We start from the raw sequence: 23,365 nt of genomic DNA, 5'->3' as shown, positions 1-23,365 counted from the left end.
TCTAACACTTATGTCTCCACTTATATACAGGTAGACACATGTGTTAAAAGTCATATATAAAATAAGTGTCTTCATTCAAGATCTTCTAAATAATGTGTGTATTTCAGGAAACCTTGGTTTTGTAATGAACCACCTTTGTGGGTTTCTCAGAATTACAGTAGAACAGTTGATGGAGTAGTGTAGTTATTTAGAATGGTATAGTTATTTAGAGTTGTAGTTATTTAGAAATCTGTGGTCCAGGCTTGTTCTTATGTTGGATCTGTTTGTATGTTATGTATTTTTCTGAGGCTCACAACCTGGAGTAGTTTGTTTGTCTGACAGTTGATGATATCTTATCACAGTTTTCCCAGTCTTTAAGACTAAAAGCTAAGCTTTTGCTGTGAAGACTCATGGTATTCCAGAGGAATGGCTAAAACAGGGGCCAATTTATCTTAAAAATGCATGTCCAAATAAGGATGTAATTCTGTCTTTAAAACTAGATAAACTTTTTCTCCTTTTTTTTTTGTGTGTGTGTCTACCAGCACCCCTGATGTTTCCCAAGCATGGTTTTGATTTCTCATGTCTCTTTTGTACCATGCTTATTTTGTAAAGTCTATTCTTATCCCATGCTCTAACTTCATTAAGAATTTATGCTTGAAAATGTAAAATTCATCCTCTTCGTCTGTTCATTACATTAGCATTCCCCTTGCTCCCAGAATAACTCTTCTTAGCCAACATCCTACAAAATAAGCTTTTTGTCTCAGAAAAGCCACGGTAAATGCAAGGGCTTTACAATATCCTTAACATTTCAGCTGAGCCTAAGTGTGTTAACCAGGGAAAGAGGAAACAAGCTGCAGAGTGGAACGTCCTGCACCGGAGATCTGGGTTGGAGCAAACAACCTGAATTACACTGGGAAACAAATCAGATGCCAGGGCTTGTTTTGGAGTTCAGGCTTGATTTGGTCTTCAGGGTAATACGCTGTGAAACAGGTGACAGCACTCCCTGCTCGCTGCTCACCAGCGTGCCCTGAGCCTGGGGGCACCATGGTGATCCTCGGCACGGGCTGTTGCCCTGGGATGTGCTGGAGGTCTGTGGTCCTGCATAGATGAGGGGAGCCCTTTTTGCTTTTGTGAGCTGGTAATTGAGAGAGCTGAGTAACTCAAAGGCCTCTAATTCACTCACTGAAATACAGCTCAGTTCCGTCTCTTTGTTGTTTGCTTTGTTCATTTTACCTTAATTACTTGCCTGTTGTCTTGGTTTAGTTTTAGCCATCCTTTCTTCTTCAGTCCTCACTCCCTATGAAGACACAAAGTTTGCCAGCCACCTTTGCTGCTGCTCTGACCCTAATTTCTACTTTAGGCTCTGCGCTGTAACTTCTCTGTAAAATGGGGGGAATAACACCTGATTTTTCAAATCTGCTTTGCTGACACAGTTTTGTTGGAGTGGTTATGGACCCTGTCTGTCAAGGACTGTGTTCTACAGCTCTTTGGGATATGTACAAACCCTGTGTTATAGGAATTAGCAATAGCCTGGTGGTGTTATTCAAGTACGGGGAGTCAGAGGTGGAAAAACTGCAAAGAGCTGAAGTGCTGTACTTCATCATGGAGAGGCTGCTGCAGGCTGGAGTGGCAGGAGAAGAGATTAAGTTGTCTTCCTGTTTGCAAATCCAGTTGCACAGTGAATTCATTAAGACTGTATTACAGGTTAAAAAGGAAGTTTTAAGTGCTTTGGGATGAATAATACATGACAAAGATGAGGAAATTCTATGGTGGCAAGAGGAGGTTCAGTCTGTGATTTTCCTTTGGATAAATTTTGGCTGGTGAAGAGGAGGAAGAACCTTTGGAGGAAGATGTTTGGGGGCTGCAGCAGCACTCTGTGATGCTGTGTTTTTTGCAAGTGCTACTGAATGTCCTTAACTATATTTTGGATAAAGCGTTAGAAGATCTCTGTGTAAACAGGAAGTGACATTTTCAGATCTGATATTCAGTATTGTTTTTCAAATAACATTTCTCAATTTTTATGGCATTTGAATCACATATGGAGGTTACATTTGATTAAATTGGACAACTGACATTTGAATCACACATGAAGAAGGCTGGGCTAGGGAAAGAATGCAAGATCCAGTAGCTTATTTAAAGAGGATAATTGACCTTTCCATGGCATCTGAACCCAATTGTCAAGTCTGTGAGTTTGAAATTATGTTAAGCTTATGTTATATTGGAGTAGCTGAACATCTTGCTAGTGTTACTTGGGAAGGATAGTATTGCATGGAACACGAACTTACTAATAAGTGATATTTTTGTAAATAAAAATACAGAGAAAGAATATTTCTTATTAAATATTCATAGGATTTGGGGCACAATTAACTTGGTATTTTAGCACTGCTCACTTATCACTTATTTAGTAGTGTCTTCACTTAAAAGATAGTGATGATGGAGCTGTAGTTGGCGTCCTCTATATCTGAGTGAGTACAATTTTGTGAGAGTTGTTTTAGGCTGAAATCAGAGCAGTTGCTTGTGCTTAATTGTGCAGTGATACTGTAGTGCATTAGATAGCATTTCAGGCTGTCCTCTAGGATGGCAACCCCTGTTAGTTCCGTAACTGTGCCCAATTAAAGTTACATGAGGAGCTGGCAGCTTCCATGCAGGTGCAGTGCCTGATAGCTGCTTCAGTAAATGTTTCTGATCCTTTGAATCATTAACTAGTGCAGTCACTAGGCTGTTCCCTGCATAGGGAATGCACACCGTAGGGAGGTTTAGTTGTTCTTCAGCCCCCAAACCCTTGGCCCAGCTGTTTGTTGAGTCTCATACAGATACGTCTTTGGGAGCCCTTTGATACAGAGGTAGCACTGCATAGGGAATGCACACCGTAGGGAGGTTTAGTTGTTCTTCAGCCCTCAAACCCTTGGCCCAGCTGTTTGTTGATTCTCATACAGATACGTATGGGAGCCCTTTTATACAGAGGTAGCGGTTGAAATCCATGGGAGCCACTGTAGTAAAAGGTGATTGCTCTTTAGATCTTGGGTGGTGGCTTGGTGATTTCTGCCCTAAAAGGGAGAAATTTGTGGTTTTATAACTTAGCAAATGATAGAAAAGTGAACCTTGAAGATACATCCAACCTAATGTTTTCTGTCAGACTGTTACTTGGAATGGGACTGTTCCTTAGGAGTCTCGCGATTGCGGGCGGCTCAAAGACAGTCTGTTCTTCACTTACTTAGGTCACTGTTCAAATAATAATGATGCCCTAAATAGCTCAACACACATCTCCCATGTAATTTTTTTTAAAGGAACCTTCCTTTTTATTTTTTAAAGCATTAATGAAGAATTTTCTCCTTTCCCTCTATTGCAAGACCAAAGTTTTCTGCTGGGGTTTTTACACCTTACACGCTTTTCAGTGTATGGTGACACAGAGTGGGTATCTTCACCTGCGTTAACTTATGCTTACTTGTAGTGGATATATAATATACTATAATTATTCCATTATAGGAATAATTTTCTGTCCTCGTTGGGCATACAATTTAAAGTTTAAAATCAGTCAATATGCTCTTTATAGAGATAGAATGTATCTACTTATGTTGTGAGTTCTCCAAAGAATTTGGCTTTGCTAGCAAAATGGTTTTAATTTCTGGGTATTTCTAGTGAATAATTTGTGTATTTCAATCTAATGACTGTTTAAAAAAGTTATGTCCCCAAGTATCATGTTTTTATGTGAAGCTTAATATAATGTAAGCATGCAAATGATGGCGTAATTAGCAAGAAGTATGTTTTTCCCAATGGCATTTCAACTGGTTTTCATTATAAGTTTTCCTTTACCACAGTGTAACTTCTGAAATTCATCTTCATTTGAAAACTACTGCACTATTGCATGGTTCATCCTGGTTGAAGTGTTTAAAAATATAATGAGTACTTTGTGGAAACTTTTCTTGATACGAAGTCAACTTAAAATGTAGTCAGTCACAGGAGTTTTGTTCTTTGGGATATTCTTTTTCAAAATTACCTCATTGATCTGCTTGGTATTGCTTCAGACTTTTCAGGGGGTTCAGCTTACTTCTAAAATGAAAGATTTTATATAAAAGGAGATGATTTTATGCCAAAGAAATTTATTAAATGATAAATGTAGCTGCTATAAAAAAGTCCAGAAAGCAATGGGTTTCATGTGGACTGTTTGCCTAATTGCATTCTCATTTAATGTCAGGCTTAATTAATGTCCTGCGTTGGTAATGGTAAAGATGAGAAATAGGGAAAGTCGTTGACACTGACTATTTATAACTGTCCACTGGATGCAGTGTCATTAGGAGGGCTCTGGAAACTGTACATTTGGTTGCCAGAGAAATACTCCATCATCACAGGAGCTGCTGAAATGTTCTGCAGGTGGTCTTTTCAGAGGACAAGTTGGGCATAAAGAAGGGAAGGTGCATTAAGAAGATTGATGGAGACTAAATATCCTGAAAGGCGAGTGAGAGAATGTTATAAAGAAAGAGGTTTCTTCAGGCTTGGAATAACTCAGGGCCTGGAATTCATAAAGAAATGTTAATGTTATTGTGAGTTAAATAAAATAGAAAACTCATCTTGTAACCTATGTCTGTGAGTGTGTTTTGACATATTCTCTTATATACAGATATGGTATATTTTTGAATTAGTGAGAAATTTCTGGTCCAGATTTTCCAAAATGTTTTGTTGATTGTGCAGAGACAGTAAGGCAGTTGCTTCAAAGGATTTCATTTGTCATTGTAGGTGTGAGAAAACCCTTACGTTTCCTATATTCGTCGTTACTAAAGACAATTTTGCAAATGTTGACACTGTCATATTTTAAGACATGACTTATTTTAAAAGCTTTTTGACGGTTTGTGTTCTTCTGTTTTTCTAGCAAAAACACTGCATCTCCAAGTGTGGTGTCTTCCCATTTTTTTTGGGTACTCTGAATTTCTTGGGAATCTCTGGCTCCCAAAATGAGTGCTTTGCAGGTGCTGATTTGCAGGATTAGAGCCTGTGACTTCCATGTGGAACAGGCATTTTGAAAAGCAGGAAAATAAAGTGTTAAATTTCTGCTGATTTTGAACCAGTGTTATGTAATTCTCAAAGTGCTTTTTGCAGTTCTTGGGTAAAAGCTCTGCAGAATTGTATTAAATGGCAAGAAGGGAGAATGGATGGGTTTCTGATGATAGCAAACACCCCATCCCCTTCCCTGCTTGGGGTGCCCTGTGTTCCCCAGGAACAGCAGAGGATGGACAGGGTTTAGCTGGATTAACATTGCTCTAGGGCTGTCAGTCACTGATGCCCATGGAGGAATGTTCTCCTAAAATGGCTTCTCCTTTTTGTGTCCTTCCTGCAAGAGATGTGAAAGTGCTGCTGCTGAGTACAGTGATAATGAATGATATGTCTTCAACTACTGAGTTTTCAATCATTTTTGTAAAAAGTGTGACTAATACAGATTTAGGGGTGTTAGCTGGTTGTGATCTTATTTGCTAACTATAAGCAGTCAGGAATTTATTTCTGCTGTGATAGGTTTATTTTGTTAGTTAACTGAACACTTTGATTCCACCATTATTGCTCATGAATTTCAATTCATGTTTTAGCTGACAGAGTAAAATTTTCATACCTTTTCAAAACCAGGGTTTATTGGAATTGGAAGGTCATATAATATCCTGAATATAATTCCAAAAGGCCAGTGTTCAGTTTCTACTTGATTGGTATATGATATTATGTTGACAAAAAAATGAATGTGTTTATTCTTTCTCATCAGTAGTAGAGAGTGGCAGAGTTTGGTTCCGTTGTACTCTAAATTAACTTTGTGAAATCAAACCACTATGTGATGTAGATTAACTTTGTAAAAATGTTTAAAAGCACTAGAAAAGATGGTTGTGTTGTGCAGAGTCTAAAAATCCCATTTGCCTTTTTTGAATTCCAGATGGAAAGGAATACTTTACTCAATCAGATACTGCAATTCTTGATTAATGTATGTATTAAGAATGTGGAATTATTGAATGGAAAATTATGAAGACCATCTAATTCTTCCATGAGATTCTGCGGAAAGCTGAAGTGAATCTATTGGGATTTCTTTCTCCCAGACATTTTTGTGTATTTTTTTAGGGCTGTATTGTGCTTGGAAGGCTGTGCCAGCTGTTGATTGTCATCTTTCTCATGTCTGTGATAAAAAGCCACTCAAGAAGGCTGAAATATGAGAACGTCATTAGCTTTCCTACTGGCAGAAGTGCTTAAAGAAGCCACAATAAAAAGAAAATAGATTGCAAACTGAAATTAAAAAAAATAAATAAAAAGACAAGAAAAAAGAAGCAGCTCCAGTGAGGTTTTGTTTAGACCCCACAAAAAGCAAAAACATGGCAAGAGGGTTCTACAGGCATGAAGGGGAATAGGGAACTTGTGGCTGATGTGCGGAGGGGGTGTGTGGGAAACCTCTGATGTGCATCATGCGAGTCCTGCTTGTGTTTTGTTGTCAAAATTCAAATGTTTGAGTTGGTTTTGGGCACCAGGTGCTACGTAGGAGTTTGTGTTTACTGTGACTGACGTGGATCTGGTGTGGCTGACTTCAGGGGGAGAATGGATTTCTGTTTTTAAACTGATCTTTGGAGGCATTGGAAGCTTTTTTTTCTTTTTTTTTTAATTAAAAATCCACTTGGGTTACTGAAGATGAAAGATGGGATTTGTTTAAAGGTGTAAGATTAATTAAGGATAATAAGTAAAATGCCCCTGATGTGCCTCATGTAGTTAGGAAAAGAAGAGCCACCATGTCAGAATAAAAACACAAACTAGGCAGCCAGTAGTGCTTTCTGTGCAGACACAGCTTAAACCCCTCTGTGTTTTTCAGAATTGCAAACAGTACCCAGTTAGGGTTTTGAAAATACCGAAAATATTTTGTTTCTAATTAGATGAACACATAGAGATAGAAAACATGTATGCTGTGCATTCAGCAAACTCCAGGTTTAAAGTGTATTAGGAAGAGAATAAATATCTCGTTTTGCACTGCCTCCTAAGGTGGAGGGAGGGAGGCAGGGATGGAGCAGGGAGAAAACAGAGGCAGTGGAAACAGCAGCAATATGTACGCTTGCCTGCCTGTCTCACATTAATGGAACAGCTTGCAAGGTCTACAGGGAATTTGCATTGGCTCTGTCACTGGTATTATTTAGTTCTTTATTTATTGCTAGTGGCTTGATTGTGCTGTATTTTCCCAGCAATGAAAGCTTTTAAAGATCATGTCTGACTCCTTTTGGACAGTGCTGTCCAATTTCTCTCTGCCTGCTACCAGCATGTTGAGACGATCCAAAAGGTAATCTAAGGATTTCGCGAGTTATTCTTATGATGTTTTTCTAAGCTGCTTGTTTTAATACTGTTTAATCTTGCTTTTTCTTCCTGTTTTAACAGACTGAATCATATTCCTAGTACGTTAGATATGATTTCTTAATTTCTGAATGATTTGTAATTGTATTCATTGTAAAAATCATACTGTGCAGATACCGTTCGTTCTTTTTAAAGGTATTTATTTAAAGGCATTGTTCCTTCTCATACTATGTGAATATGATAAGGGGTTTGTTTCTGCAAAATGATGGATAGATGCTTACTGGAAGGAAGCTGCTTTATTATTTGAAGTAGCAAAACAGTATTATGTTGAAATAGGCAGCACCATGAAAGACTTGCAAATATTTTGACTTACAGCACTTACGGTCTTCACAGAGATATGCATAACCTTAGATTTTAAATAATGCTTAATACATTGAGCATATTTTTTTTTTAATTGGAGATGTGAATATGTTAATGTAGCAGTTAATAGGATGAGTGCTTGTATTTACCCTGCTCTCTGGATTTTGATAAAATCCCATTGAAGTGTGTGAACTAATGAATGGTATCGGATCTGATGCTGTACAGGGTTGTCCCTTCAATACTGGGAAATATCAACATAATTATCGCTCATCAGGTGCTCTGTGGAGCTTAACATTTGTAGCCTGAAAACTTAATGGTAAGACTGGTAGGTAGCTAATCCTGACTAAAGCAGTATATTCAGATTTATGAGTAAACAGTTGCAGCTGGTACCAGAATTTCTCAGCAGCTGGATTGTTGATACTGTTAATAATCTGTGTAAGACTCAGAATATAAGCTTTGGCTTAGGTTTAAGGTGACTTTTGTTTATCAGCTATCAGAAATTATATCAATCTTTTTTAGATGATTGTAGCTTCTACCAACTGATATTTGAGGGGACTCTTAATTTTTTGTTCTTACTCCACATTCATGTTTTAAATTTTATTGAAGTTGTGTTCTGTGCTGCCACTGACTTCTAGAAATCTTAGTGGCAATGAGGAAAGATTTTGCAAATAAATAGGGATCTTAGTTGCCAGGAATTGCATTAGCAATTTTGTTCTTTTCAAAGTTGTTGTCTTTAGCCTGTGTTTTAAAGTAAAGGAGCTCCTTGAGATTCAGGTTGTGTGTTGATGTCTCTGCTCCAAGCAGTAACTTTCACGCCCATTGAGCAGATGTAGCAGTGATTTCATGGAGTGCCAGAAGAGATGAAGATAAAGCTTCATATTTTCTTTAAAAAATCTTGAATTTGGCTGGGGAGAGGAAAGGGAGGCAAATTATTCTCCTGTGCCTCCATTTCCACAGGCTAAGGTAGGTTGGACTTGGCTTTCAGGTGATCTTGGCCACCAGCCTGTGAGATGGGAGCAGCCTGGTGTAACAAGACCTGGCTCGCTAGGGGAGCCAGGGGAGCTGGGCAGAGCCAGGAGCGAAGGAGCTGCTTTGGGGCACGTGAGGAGGGAGAACACCTGTGCATAAGAAGATAACCTGTGTTAGACCTGCAGATTCTGCATCCTTTTATTACTGCTGCTTGCACAGCTTTGGTTTCCTGAAGCTCCTCCATTCCAGAAGATGTCCAGCGTGCCTAAAGGTAGTATTTTGTGAAAATTCAGCAATAATAGTCTTCCAAAGAGAGTAGACACCCACAGTGTCTCTCACAACAAAAATAAACCATCTTTGTTTTTCAGTATCTTCTTAGTGTGCCATTTTGAATTTAAAATTGCACATCGAGGTCAGAAACAATTTGAGAGATACTAACAAGGTTTCAGGTGTGATATTTTGTCAGAAAACTCCTACTCAAAATTTACAATTCCATTTATTGTTAGTAGTCGAAGTACAAAAAGAAAGAAATTGATCTGTAAATCCGCTGAGCATCTTAATGGAAAAGAGATGACTTTTTATTGATTTAATCACATAAACTAGTATTAGGTATTTCAAAATGATCAAACAGCACTATGAGTAGTCAGAGCAGAGAGCTGCTGCATGAAGTCATGTGGTGGAAATCCTATTTTGTACAGGATGGAAACTGCAGCCTTCAGCCAGCCTCAGAAATGAAATATTTGAGCATGTGTGACAGTTTGCTGGGAATATCACCTTCTGCCGAGCCGGGCTGGCAGCCTGCCAGCTCTTTGCCTGCCGTCTTGGGGGAGATGGGTGGGCAGGTTGGGCTGGTCTGAGGAGTATTGTGATAAATCACTGTAATAATGTGATTCTTGCCAGGGTATCCATCCTGAAATCCTGTGTCCACGTATGCAATGACTTTGCTGCTGAGAGTATCTGGGCTGTAAGAGTGGTCACTGCACACTGAGTGCGTTGCAATGCCATGACCTGGGTGTTTCTGTGTGCTGATGTTCTCAGAATTGTGGCATCTGGGCACTAGGAATGGAATACTCTTATCACTAAATAAATAAATAAATATTTTTCAGTTTTAATTGGCCCCCTTTCAAAGCACAATGCTTGCTTTGTGCACTTCCTTTAAAAATTATTATTTCAATTTAAATTTCTCCTGTAACTTTGCAATCTTGGTCATGTTTAGCAGTAGAGAATTTTTTAGTGTGACAAATATTTGATACAGTTTTCTTCTGCTCTGTTTGTAGAACAGAGCAGAAGAACTTCTGTACAGTCCTGTTGCATTAGTGATAGCTTGTGTGCTCTTAATTCAGGGCTTCTCTGCCTTGGTTTTCTCTGTTTTAATTTGGTTTCACATTGCAAGAAAGGGTTACTTGTGGTATTCCGACTACTGAGCTATGGCACATTTCTCTATAATGGCTTCTGATATGTACTACAAATCCTAGAGGGCTCGACTCCCATATGGCTTCTCCTACATTAGGAGGCAAATGGGAAGGACTCCTCTTTCTGCTCGGTGCATTTGTGGAAATGAGCTCTCCCGTGCAGCTGGTGGGATTCTCGCCGCAGCTAATGGCTCTGGAAGAGTGAACCATCTGCTGCTCCGGTCAAAGTGGCTGCCTTGTTTCTTCTCCAAGTATTCCCAGAAGGATAGAGAAAGTCAAGAGCAAACTGTAAATACATAAGTTTCTCATGGGAGGGGTGACATAAACATAAATCACATTTACCTGTCAAACTGGTTCCATATAAATATTTATGAGTTTAAACTATAGGAGAAATATGAGAACTCCTCGGTTCAAAGGGCATATGGGGCTGGTATTCTGGTATCAGCTCTACAAAGGCATTGCCTATTGAAATTGGATTATGGAAAGACAAAGCATAATTCTGACGTATTTAAATTAAATGTCTCTGCATTTAAGTCCTCTTGTTTCTTTACACTTTGGGCGTATCTTGAATATACTCTTGTGATTTGATATTAACAGCACTGTAGAATTGTTCAAGTGTTTGTTGGTCTTGTAAAACTGACTTAGAATGCTGATTTCTAAAGTTTCCTCATTTTTTCATTTTAATCCTCTTTGGGTGGAACAGGCTGTGACTGTGGGTTTTAATGATTTCACTTTTGTTTAGTGACTTTCTCTTTGCAAAGTTAAGATGGGAGATTTGTATGTTGGAGCGACTTGAAAGATAATTCTGGAGGATGAAAAAGGTGGATTTCTGCGAGGAAGGACATCTTGGATTTGTATCCAAAATTGCCATTGATGCCTTAATTCTCTTTCCTTTTAATGAAAGGGCTTTAGCAATACAAAAATTGGTTAAAATCACAAGAACTAACTGCTTGTGAAGTGTAAAGCAATCTTTAAGTAGCAAAACACCTCTAAGGCCAGTGATTCTGTGGAAATAATTGTATTTCATACAAACAGTTCCTTGGTAACTAAGAAAAATGCTATTCATTATTGAAATAATCACAAACAGTAAGAGAACCCACCTTTCACTGGGATGTAAATGGGTGGATGGAAATAATCAGGTGACCAAGAACACATAAATGGTGTTTTCTGATGCACTGGTGTTTTTCTGGTAACTTTTCAGTTGCCATAACAGGACCACATTAGACAGTGAGTCCATACATATCCCGCCAAATGTATTCAGTGTCTTTTTTATGCTGATTCATCTAGATTGACATTAAAAGTTGTGTGTGTCAGAAGGATGCCACCTCCTCCATATATACATTGTCACTTTGAAGAAAAACAATTAGTTTGATGCTAGCAGAATACTTATTTTTTTTGTGGTAACATAAAGCTAGCATTAAAAATGTGAGTCTATACTATAATTAACTTTAAAGTGACAGCTGTCTCGCCACACATTTCCTTGCTTAAATGAATAATATAAGAAATATTTCCCTTATGTTGGGAAGGATAGGAAAGACCTGGCAATCTGATGCTTTTGATAATACTTAGCTCAGTTTTTTTTGCCTAGCTCAGCATATTAAATGACCATCTGACACTCATAATTGGAGAGGAAATTTCATTCAAATTACTTCTGCTAGGTATTTCAATATGGCCTTAGGACAAAAGCACTTCTTGGGGGAGAAAAGATCTCCACCTTATCTTCTGAAAATCTCTTTATGACAATAGTCTGTTGGATTGCACAGAAATGTAATTGATATTTTGCTCACTAATGGATGAGTTTTGGGGAGCTTCCAATACACTCTCCATTACAGGATATTTGCACTACTTAAATACATTGAAACAGGCTGGTCCAATGAATGGAAGGGAGGTCCTCCTAAAACCCCCAAACATTTGTAATGAGTCAGGCAATCCACCTGGACTGTTTGTATTTTCTAGTTTATGTGGGATTCTGTGTAAATCATATTTTTATTAATTTTAAATACTGTTGCAGTTTCCCTGCTTGACTGAAATCCAGGGAAAGGGTCTTAGAGGGTTAACACTGAGGTTTTGAGCCTTGAAAGCTTTTTGTTCAGATCGAAACTCTCTTGTATGAACATTTGGCTATTACCCAGGACAAACCAGTTTTTCAAGTCAAAACCTTTGTGGAGGGGAAATGAAGCAACACTCTAATTGCAGACAAATTCATGAATTATTTGGATCCTTCACATGAGTGAGACTGCTGAGTATAAAATAATTTTGCACGGGTGTTTTAAGTGAGCTGAATGAAATACTTGGGTAAGAGACTGGTTTGAGGAGAGGTATAAGGAAAAGGGAGATCCTGAACTTTGCTGAGGATGCTCAGATCAGGTCAGTTATGCTGTGGAAAGTAAGACAGAGAGCACACACTGGCACGTGATTGGCCTGGAAATGTGCAGTTCTTGTGTTTAATTGAAGTCGACACATTTGGGTGTTGGAATCCTTACAGAGTCTGTGCATCTGCTTATTTTGACTGGTTTTTCTCTCTGACAAGCGCATTTTAAATCTGGGTGCCCACCAGCCTAAAGCTCTGGGATGGACTTGGAGATGTATCTGGATGTGAGGAAGCCCTGCCCGTGCCATGGTGTGACCCTTTGCAGGCCCCTGTTCTTTGGACAGGTGTGGAGTTGTGGTCAGGAGCACGCTAAGAGATGTTCTCTGGTGGGTGCACTTGGGATTCCTGTTGTTTTACTGCCAGCTGGATGTTGACCTTACAAAGGACTGTACAACTTAGAGCAAAATATTTTTTATAAAAAGCAGACCTTACTTAAGGAACTGAGAGATACATTGTATGACATGTCATCTTCTATCACCACAGACCTACCTGGAGAGAAAGTACTTAGTTTTCAGCTGGGTGCTCAACACTTCACATTAGACACCATTTTAGTTACTATATTCAGCAAGTAAATATATTTTCAAACCATTAAGGAAAACACCTTTGAAGTGATTTGATTCTACATTTGTAGCTAATTATCAGTTAATCCCTGAACAGTTTTTCTCAACTCATAGCCCAATTATCTTAATTTTTTTTCTATTATTTTGAGGACTACAGATTAATACCTGTGAGTTCTTTAGAGTAATTTGCTGATAAAATGAAACATACTTCTGTAGTGAAATATCACAGGTTATTCCAGGCCTCTTAAAAATTTAGTTTTAAAGACTGTTCTGGTGGGGTTTTTTTCTTTTTTTTGGTTATGTCAGCTGAAGGTGGAAGGGTCCAGAGAACTGGGGTTCAGAAGGAGGGTGCTTACAAGTCCTGTGCAGGGGAGTCCTCGTGCCAGATATGAGATCCAAACCACCTGATACCAGTCTCTTTTGTCTATCATTTTAGGCAATGCTATGCAGTAAGCTGGACGTGTTTTGAGACTGTTAGCTTAATCAATCACTGTCTTTCCACAAAAATGCCTTGACTGTCATGTTTTATATGAGGACCAAGCTTAGTCATGTGCTGAAAATCTAAGCAAATGTTATGCTTGTATATCAGTATGATGTCTCCTCATATTCATTGCTGCCTGCTGTGTTTACGTAGCACTCAGCACATAATTTAAACTCCTTCAGAATTGACAGAAGATGTAAACGTCACTTGACGTGTTCTGTTTGAGGCTGAAGGAGTTACTCCTGGTATCATGCAGCACTGGCAGTGAGCATGTGCCAGAGGAGAGACTCACAGTGACGTGAGGCAAAGCATCTTCTGCAGGCACACATGAGAACAGTCTTGCCCTGGATCTTTGTTCTCTGAGGAAGCGAGCTGGGATCCTGCGGTGGCATTTGAAATTGCTTATTTCCAGTACATTGTGTGTTTTCCTGTCCTGTAATTTTTTTTTCCAGTCTTGATTGCGTGGTAAATTAGGATGTTACAATTAGCAGACCTAATTTAAATTAAGCATGATTGCTATGGAATTTGAATACCTGACTTTCTCTCAGTGTTTGCATTTGTCTTCCTCTGTCTTCATTTGTGTATGTTCTGCAATTTTCCTGGGTCTCATTTGTTTTCCTGCTGGCCAAGCTGGTTTCAGACTGTGTGCAGAACAGAACTGGGGCAGCAAGAACACTGGGACTTCACAATACGTGGCTCCCAGAAATGAATTTTGCAACAATCTTTTACAGAAATAGGCTAATGTTATTTAACAGCCCTATCTTTCCTCACTTTTTCTCAGAGAAAATTTGGGCTGTGTTTTCCTGTGCTTGTGAGTTTCTAATGGAGTTTGTTAGACACCATTTGTAAAAATAATGTGTTCTTAGTTCCTTGAGTTATGAATAGCTATTCAAAGCATTCAAAAAGCTTTTAGCAGTTTCTTTGTTTGTGTTCTGATCCAATTTTACATGAAGTACATATATTAAATACCTGCTTTTTGAACAGCTGTGTAAAATTACGGCTCTGATTTTACTAGGTTTTAGTTTTTTCATTATTTTATGATTTCTTTTTGTTATCACTGCTACCATCCATTTATTTTTGATACTTTCATATATTTATACATACTGCTTTCTACCATCTTACTGGAATTGATTTTGATTTTACTTTTCAGCCTTCTTAAGCAGAATATCTCTTAAAACAAGTACCCTTTCTTGCCAGTGGTGAGCTGCTTCACCCTTTGGATGTACTGCTGGTACAAGCTTTAGCTGTCAGCTTGTGACTTCTAATGTTTGTGTTTTTCTTCTGCTCAGTTTTGTGAATGGTTGTTCCAGTTCAGGCCTCTAAAATTTCAAACTCTTGTGTGTGTGTATCTATTCGTAGTACACATTTGTATAGTTATTAAATGGGAACAGCCATCCTTGTATGAAAAATTGATGGCTGTTGGATAATGAACATTTGGCTCAGCAAGTAGGCTTTACACAAAAGAATGAGGTTTAACATGTAATCAGGCTTGATTGTTCCAGAAACATCCCCTTGCTGCAGATCTCAGGGCTGCTCTGTGTGCCAGGGCAGGATCTGCACTCAGGACCTCCCCCTCTTCCCCTGCCCTTTGTGGTTTTGTTCCTCCATTAACATGAAATGCCTTCTACAGGTGTATATTATTATTATTTCTGTAGTCAGCTGATTTGATCTGATATACACTGCAGTATAGCTATCTAATGGGTTTTTGTAAATAATTTTTCATGTCTTTTTAAGTGTGTTGTTTTATCCAGGACAGTGGTTTATTGACAGACCTGTCTGTGTAAATGAGTAAGGACCACATAATCTGAATGCTTTATTTCGACACTGCAATGTATCTCTCCACATGAATTTACACCAGTTTTAGTGGCTACACTGAGCATTTTCCATGTCCACAGAACTTCAGCTCCTGTCTACCCCTTTCTTTGACGTTTAGAGCCAAATCTTATCTCAGTAGCCTCTTTTCCTTCTCTGCCATTCTGTGAGTGCATTGATTAGAGAGGTCCCAAGCAGCATTTCCTCTTCCAAAGCTGAAGGGAGCAACCTGAGCTGTCTGTATTCTCTCTCTGTATCTGTTTTGAATTAAAGCACCACCTTGGCAAACACATCCCACCTTTGTCTTGCTCTGGTAGGGAACAGCTCTGCTCAGCCCTGGTGGAGTCCAGGCAGGCAGAGCATGGCATTTTCCTTTCTGAGCTTAGTCCTGGACAAATGTCAAAAGTTTTGTAGCCTGCCCACTGAGATTACAGGTTTGTTAAGCCCAGATATTTTGCTAATATGTCCATTGGACTATTATCAGTCTACCTTAGTACACTCATGCTTTGCTGTTATTATTAAGAGGCGTTTTTGAGGATTTTTCTCCCATCTTTGTGTGTGTGCAAACATGAGCAACAAACTGGTTTCAATGCTTCTGTTTGAAGGCCTTGAGAGGCTGAATGTTTGTGTGTACATGTATATATGTACTTTAATACTTGCACAGAAAAGTGGTTTTACCCTCTTGAGGAAATGAACCTTTTTTCTTTGGACTGTCTTTTAGAAGTATCCTGTTCTTTTTTTTTCAAATTTTATTAAATTGATGCTGATATTTTTCTTTTGGTCTTGTTTTGTAAGAAGCTGCTGAGAGTTGGGAAACGTTATTGGTTTAGGAAGGAGAGGGTCTTGGTGATGCAAATAGAAAGCACATTCTCACCTTCTAAGTTTAGAAGCAAAAGTATAAATTTAAATTACCATTGTAAGGTAGGCAGTTGGAGACTGATTTTCTGTATCTATGTCATTACCTACTACACTTTGCAACTGGGGATGAATTTGAGAATTGTTTACCTATTCAATTAATTTTTTTTTTAATATATTCAAATTCTGCAAAATTAAGACAAAATGGAATCCCAGTGAGATAAAAGAGCATGATTCTCATAGCAGGCAATGGTTAGGGCAGTGCCTGGGTCAGAAAGATAGGAGGGATGAGAGTGTTGATGTATCAGTGGTGCAAAGCTTGGTAATGTATATGTTGCAGCTTACCTTGGTTTTTTGGGTATTTTTTAAAAGGTCAGATATTTTGGTCCCTTTTGCTATTGTGTTAAATCCAAAATATCTATAAAACCTTTCTATCAAAAGGTATGTAGAACTGAAAAATTGAGGGATGGTGGTTTTACAAAAAGCTACCTAAAAATGGTATGGAATTGGCTGCAGATGGGGACCAGGGGAGTGGGTTTATTGTCGAACAACCTGCTCTCTTTGTTGTCTGCTCTTCTGGCATGTTTGTCCCAAAGCAGTGCCGTGTTCTATTCAGGATTTTCTGTGCTCTGGTGTGCTGGAAGCTGCTTGCAAGTTAAATATGCTGGTGATGCTTAAGGAAGTTGATGTTGCAGAGCTGAGGATGCAGTAAGTGAGGCTCCTGTGCAAAATAGCAGAGGCACCAGGGGTGGAAGCACGGCCCAGCCCTTGTCTGAAAGGCACAGCAGAGAGTGGTTCCAGCTGGGAGGAAAGCACATCACAAGTGTAACATCCTGCCAAGCAAGCACAAACCCTGACACTCTTCAGTTGGTCTCCATAGCTGGAGAAGATGAGTCTCAGCAACAGAGCAAAACCTTTCAGGTGGAGAAATTTTTTTTAAAATGTGCAAATAATTTGATTGCAAACATCCCAGTCTTGTTCAGAATGTTGCCACCCTGGTTATTACTCTGTAGTTTGGCCGTGTGAAAATCTGTGTTCTGTGCAGTAAGAGGCAACTCCCTGGACAGTCTGGAGATTAATTCTAGAATAGTGTATTGTTAGAATGGATTTAAAATTAGATCAGTAATTAATCCTCATGCTGAGGTTTGGAACCGCAGGTAGCTGGTAATGAGCTAATTTGTAACATTTTTTGATTCTTAAACTAAGAAAATGCTCTGAAACAAAATGAAGAGAACTGATTGCGTTGAGTGCTGCAAAGCAACCAAGTGAGTTTCCGTATTATTTTATGTAACATTTACATTAAACCTGAAAAACTTTCTTTCCATTTTCAGCTGATTTGCTTTGTTTCCTGGGTGCATCTTTGGGGAAAGTGTCTAGAGCAGGTTTGTTATATTGTACACCTGTGTGTAATTGTACACTCCACGGTTAGAGGATTTGAAGCGATACAAAATCACTTTGTCATTTCATTCTGGAATTTGTTTGCTTGTATTTTTTGGGGGAAAAGAAATGTGATAAAACATCTTCCATGAGAATTGCCAAGTAGAGACTAATTTAAAAAGCAGCTATGCTATGTGAAGCATTTAATAATAGATTTGGAGGAAATGGGAAATGAAAGTATGCAGTAATGCTTAGCTTTCATTCAATCAGCCTTTCACACTTTGTGATGTAACTTCATGGCAGTATAATGTATAACACAACTGAAGTAGGAGATAGGAGTGCTTGAGAAGGTTTGTTTCATGTTTTTGCCCATTAAATAATGTCTATATTTATTCTGGCATTTCTCTTCCATAATCAGAGATTTTTTCTTACTTTTGTTCTTTTATGCTAAAACAAGGATAGGCTTGGAGTGTGTTCGGGATAAAGTGGATTTGTGTAGTTGAGAAGGGCTGTACCAGTCACTGTAATTTGTTGTGACATCTCATTTTGTTTGGCTTTGCAGAGTTGTTCCTGTGTTGTTAATAATGCAAAAGGTCTGGACTATGCAGAGCGGTGTAAGCAGCTGTGCACCAGCCTCGAGCATTAGGCAAATTAGACATAAATGTGGTGTTCACTGGCAATTCCAGCCTTTTCTTTTGTAATTTCTTAGCTTGCGGTGATGCTGCTTCTTCAATTTGAGCTCTAAATGAAGCAGGAGGGCTTGTCTAACATATAGCTTGGTTTAGATGAGAGGAAAATGGTCCTTCTTGCAATAAGTTAATTCCTAAGTACAAAGATGTTAATTTTCCTTAAAACAAAAGAGCCATCTGCACCCATTTTACTCCTTGCTTTGTAAGCCTTGCATTGCTTGACTCTGTGTTCACCTCGGTAAATGGGTTTGGTAGCAGGCTGAAAGGTGTGGTGGCATTGTGGAAAATGGTGTCCTTTGTGTGTTTTACCCCCGTGCACTCTCTGGATATCTGTACAGAAGTACAACCCACACTTCACAAGTCGACTGCATCTTTTTCTTCTGTGCTCTTCTTTTTTTGTACAGTTTATTCTGTCTCGTGGGCTTCAAAACATTGGGCAGTGCAAATCTGAGTAGAGCGTGGCTTGCTGAACAACTTGCATCTGTTACTGTGTTTGTAGTAATCAAATTGTAGAAAACTTTTTGTGGAAGAGGACCTTGCACTCAGGCAGTTGGTTTTCATTGTTGTTTTTATTTAGGTTCCAAAGTTCAATCCTATTTGAAGTTCTTCAGAAAGATGGTGGAAACAGGAATACTGTAATCCAGTCTCAGGATCATGGGAGTTAGGGATTGATTTTATAAAGGAGTGAATGGCAGGTACAGATTGTCCAGAGATGCACTGGATAAAGGCTCCTTAGTTGTTTAGTCTGGACAAAATAACCAGGAAGGAATCCAAATTCAGGATGCTTCCTTCCTCCTGGGAATTTAATGACAGGAAATAAAAAGCAGTTTTCCTAGGTGATGTTGGGAAGAAGATAGTTCTGTGTCTGTTGTGGTGGAGACTCTGCCTGCAGCCTTTAAGAAGTTGCTTGTTGAATTTGTGCTTCCATCCTTCATATCTTAACTGGGTGTAATTGTATTTCTTTACAACAAAAGAAGTGTTTATTGTAGGAATGTGCAACCCCCCAAACCTACACCATGAATAATAACACTTTTTTTTCCCCCCCCAGTTATTCTAGGATGAATAATTCTTAAACTATTCTTGAATGTGGAAAAAAAAAGAAATCAGTTGAACCAGATGCTTACTTATCTATTTTAGAGAACTAATTATCCCTGTTGTTGGTAGTGCTAAAGCTTACAAAATTGCTTCCATCTTTGAATTACTATAATTAAGACGATAACTTCCACATCTAGTTAACATTGCTGTGCAGCTGCTGCATTCATTGACATGCAGATTTTGGATTTTGTAAATTTTCTGTCATTGTGAATAAAAATTTTAAATACTTATTTTCATTTCCAAAATGTCTGTTTCTCATAAAGAACTCTTTGTAAAGCAAATCAACTGAAACCAAACTTCTGTAATATCAGAGGAGAATCTGGTGAAGTTTGGTTAGGTGATATTACATTTTAGGAAAAATATGTAACCACAAATAACTTCACTAGACATGACTGCTCTGAATTTGGATCCCAATTCATAGGGATTTGAGGTCACTAAATGTAGTGTCAAATCTGGAACAAGTCTGATGTTTGGCTTCTGAAATGCTATTTTGAAAGAAGTTAGTGCAGGAGTTAATCTGGCATGCTGACAACCTGAGGTAGTTTACAACATTTTAAAATTAAAATTTTTGGTCAAAGGTTGGGCTTGATGATCTTGAGGTCTTTTCCAATTTTAGTGATTCTGTGACAAATCACTAATATAAATAAAATGCATTCATGAGTAGTAATCAAAATGTGATTTAAGCTGTACTTTTTCCAAGTATCGTATTTCTTCAAGTTGATTTCTGTCCAAGTCAATGAGAAGGCTCATGCAATCAGTGTTATCTTGTTTACTTACATACTCCAGAAGTTTCAGCTACAAGAAATTCCTCAAGGCCCATAAATTCAGATGGATTTTGAGAAACTTCCTTATCATTATTCATTTATAATAACCAGCATCACTATGAAATCGCATGATAGTGGTGGTTGGTTATTTATATTTACATTGTTTTTTTTCTGTGGCCCTCACTTTCCTTACACGGATGCCTCCTGGGCATTAATCAGTTTTGCTCAGTGAGTTGAAGATGTCCCCTGAGTAAACTGCTAAAATAAAGAATCAAATATCGATTTATGCTGAAACTGAGGCATTGATTTCTTTTTCAGACTGAGTAGGCACAAGAAACAAGGTGCGCTCGTGGTGCTCATTCTAGAGGCTTGCCCTGGGCTTGTCCGTGGGTGAGGAGGAGGAGGCTGGTTGGGGTGCAGATGAAGAGCTGGGGGGGCTGCGTGCAGGTCACAGGTACAACGCCAAATGTGCTCAGAAATAACTCTGGGCTGCCTCGGGGGCACATTTCAGCGGGTCCAAAAGCAGTGTCCAGTTACCAGAGCTGTCCGATGTCCTGCGGGGTTCAGTTTCAGGAACGCGCTGGGGACACTTCAGCACACATCACAAATGATATTTTTACTGCAGGCAGAGAAGTTAACTCCAGAAACAGAGTAAAAGCTCTATTTCCACAGTGATCCAAAGGCATTGTTTCAGCTGTTTCAGTGTAAGATATCCATTTTACTATGTGTTTTTAGAATTAAACCGAGGTGCTCCTGTGAGCTCACAGGTTTCTAGACTTGGGTTTGGCTGTGTGGGTGTTTGACCAGGGAAGGAAGGGCAGCACCTCCAGAGCTCTGCATGGGCTGGAGCTCAGCCCTACAGCTCTGGGCCCTACAGAAACTCGGTGCTTTTAAAATTGTGTTTTGCCTAAGCTGGAAGACCTGGAGGGGATTTGCTCTCTGAGATGATGAAGTGAGATCTGAGAAAAAAAAACAGTTAACAAGACCCATGGCAAATTGTGAGAGAAAAGGAGGTTCAGGGCAGGGCTCACCTTGTGTTTAATGAAAACAGCGAAACTTTGGCTTATAAACAAATAATAATGCTTGAAATCTCTCTGGACTTATTTTTTTTCTAGTTAAAAAGTAAAATATAGCCAACCTTCTCCCCTTTTACTTTCTCCTATTACTCCTGTTTTCTTACGTAGATTGAATTAATTTTTGAGCAAGAAAACATACAGTATTGTTTAAAGAATTCACAAATGGTAATAAATAATAATTAATGCAATTTAAAGGATTAACAGTATGATCTCCTCATTATCTTTGGCCTGGTTCTCACATTTGAGCTGAGTGCTGTCTGTCTGGCTAAAATGAACCTTCCAGGAAATAATTTTTTCTTCAGTGGAACTGCTTCTGCCAACACCTAAATTTACTAGTTTGAATTTCTTTGGCACTAAGCCCTCCTTAAAGCCAGCTTTGCTTCCTTCATATTTAGCTCTTCTTCAGGAGGTTCTTAAATGCTGTCAATAGTGCCTTGTGGGGGGAGAGGTCATCCCACTGAAGTCTGCTCATTACCTCCTCCCTTCACCCTTTTTTGTTTTGGTGCCTGCCAGAACTTCACTCTTGTTCTGCATTTCCTCTAGGATTCCTACATCTGCTAAAAGCTTTTTCTCTATATGCAGAGGGCTCTCTTCCACCAGTAGAGAGTGTGATTGTACTTGTATATTTTTCTCAACACAGGACATGAATTTGAGCAGTTGGGTGTTGTGTTCTGAGTCTCTGTGTTTAAGTTTTGCCTTATTGCCAACACACATAAGTCATAGTAATGGCTAAACAGACCCAAGTGGTGTTTCTCTTTAGCAGATGAGAGATCCAGGAAAATTAAAAGTTATCCAATGCTGAGGGTGCAAAGAGAATAATGTTTTACTCCCAACTTGGGCTAGGTTTCACTCCAAGCCATTCCCTCCTCTGGGTACATTTGTGTAAACCTGACCTATTTTAAGGGGTCTCAGCTGTGCTTGCTCTCCATCCCCTTAACCCTTTCTCTTTTGGCTCCTTGTATTGGCAAAGACAGCAAAGAAAATGGGTTTATAAAACTGTTCAATTGGGAAAATGCGGGCAAGCAGTTAAAAAGCTCTGAGTTTGGGACAGTTCACTTCCCCTGTTATGCTGTGGTTTAAATATACCAAGTTTCCATAGTCAGCTCCAGACATTGCTGTGGTAAAGTGTGCTTTAGGAACTCTCTTTAGCAAAGAGATAAAACTGTAGAGAATGGAGCTCTGTTTTCTCACTGTACTAGTGGTTTTTACTGAGCAAGATCTTAAATTCTTACATTATATTTGATACTAAAATAGCCAGGATTTTTTTAAAAATTTCTTACATAGTAATATATATTACACTAGAATACTCAGGAATTTCATGATTCAAGTAAGATTTTGTGCTAATGTAAACAGTGATTATCTGGTATTAATGTTGAAATTGAATATTCTGGGTTTTTTTTCAGCAGTTACTGGACTAGTGTAACTGAAAACATGTTAAAAATATCTATGAACTGGGATTTTAAGCTTTTTAAAATCGGGTTGTTAGTTTTTCCATGAGATGTGCACAATGGCAATCAGTTTTTGGATGGACTGTTGTTGAATAATACATGAATGTAAATGGAGATTGTATGGAATCAGTTGGATAATTCTGAGGAATGCTTTAAGTACACTAAAGAGCCTGAATAGCAGTTAATGGTGCTTCAACTTTATTACTGTTTATTATAGTTGGCAGTTCAGTTGTATTTTTTTCTCCATCAAGTTCTCTAGTTTCCTATAGAACAGCAATAAAATAAGCTTACAAATAATAATAGTCAGATGCACTGTATCCTGTGGCAGCAAAATACTTTTGCATTAAATTGCAGCTCTTGGCAGCCCGAGTGTGTTTATTGTTGGGCAGCTCCAGCAGATCAGTCAGTGCACGAAGGACCTGGCAGATGTCAGCTTTTGGGGTCTGCAAGCAAAGAGGCTTTTCCTGTGCCCGGGGAACCCAGTGTGGAGCTTCACAGGGCACCCTGGAGTGGGGCCAGAGAGCTCCTTCCTCAGCCTTTGCTCAGCTTCCCCTGCTCCTGGCTGTTCTCCCACCCCTATCAACACCAGTGGGATTCTAGTTACCTGTTTTGGGAGCTCCTGAAGGAAGCAGGAATGTTTCTGCCATGGAGGAAGCAAGCTGGAGGTACAGAGAATAGATGTATGTAGCTGTAGTGCTTGGTCAGTTCTAAGATTTTGCTGGCAACTTCATTTCTCCAGTTTAAACAGCAGGAGAAGTGGCAATCACAAAGGGATTTAACTGTCTAACTGCTCTTCTTCACAGATCCTGTGATTTAAAAAT

At 38.9% G+C, this 23,365-nt stretch overlaps 1 protein-coding gene across 9 annotated transcripts in view; it reads left to right on the top strand.

Moving 5' to 3' along the window:
* MAST2 (microtubule associated serine/threonine kinase 2) overlaps positions 1-23,365 on the top strand; it is a 189,122-nt gene that overhangs the window by 98,768 nt on the left and 66,989 nt on the right. The window lies entirely within an intron of this gene.

This window comes from Onychostruthus taczanowskii, unplaced genomic scaffold (assembly GCF_017590055.1).
Source record: "Onychostruthus taczanowskii isolate IOZ18803 unplaced genomic scaffold, ASM1759005v1 scaffold7, whole genome shotgun sequence".
Taxonomy (NCBI): Eukaryota; Metazoa; Chordata; class Aves; order Passeriformes; family Passeridae; genus Onychostruthus; species Onychostruthus taczanowskii.
The sequence above is the reverse complement of the archived record's forward strand: the minus strand, read 5'-3'. Positions and strand labels throughout refer to the sequence as shown.